Source organism: Oryx dammah, unplaced genomic scaffold (genome assembly GCF_014754425.2).
Source record: "Oryx dammah isolate SB20612 unplaced genomic scaffold, SCBI_Odam_1.1 HiC_scaffold_18, whole genome shotgun sequence".
In the NCBI taxonomy this organism is placed as follows: Eukaryota; Metazoa; Chordata; class Mammalia; order Artiodactyla; family Bovidae; genus Oryx; species Oryx dammah.
The window spans coordinates 82,832,224-82,833,094 of record NW_024070202.1 but is presented as its reverse complement, the minus strand read 5'-3'; positions in this window follow the sequence as shown (position 1 = coordinate 82,833,094).

Sequence of the window (871 nt, the reverse complement as noted above, 5' to 3'; positions counted from 1 at the left end):
TCCAAGAATGGAGTTTGGAGCCTTCATTATGCATCCCATCTATGATACTTCTTGGTAAAGTAAATTCACAAAACACAGATGATTTTCTTAGACTTTTGTTCTCCACTGGGTCCTAGAGAAGAGTGTACAGAAACAGAACTCTTTAAGAGGTGCCCCAAGGTGACCTTCAAGCCATGACCTCTTGAGTGGCTACTCATTATGTCCAGAGCAGGCTCCCCTAGGTAGGGCAACAGGTCTGGGTCAACCCATATTTGCTCACAAATGCCAAAGTATATCTTTATACAGTTAACAAACACTAAGGGGATTCACAGTGGCCCAATAGTGCAATTGAAGCAGCATGGACTGTTTGTTTGGACTGATAGCTACCCTCTCTAAGCATAAATTCCTTCTTCCACAAAACACACTTATTTGCAGGGTTTTTCTTAATGATAATCATATAAGCTTCTGAATATGTATGATAAATTATCTAGCAGCCAATGGGAGCTAAATGGTTATCAAGTTCATTATGTTCATTGTCAGTACCTTTGGCCCAAATTCTTCACAGTGACTGGAAATCTCTGGGAAATTAAATAATGCACCTTGTCTTCTTTCTCTCTGAGATAATCAGGCCATTTCAACACTCATAGTCTCTAAATAGGAATCCACATCAACAGGAAATGATGTCAAAGCAGACATTTAGGGGCACAGTTACTAACATCTGTAGGGGTACAATCGATAGCCATCAGACTCCCTTTCCTTTTTTCTCTGATATAAGGTATAGACCTGAGAAGCACAGGAAATGCTGCAGGCTGCAGCTGAGGTCTAGCCAGGGCTGAGGTCTGGACTCAGGACCAAGGTTGCTCCATGTTGGGAAGGATGTGGTCACAGTCAT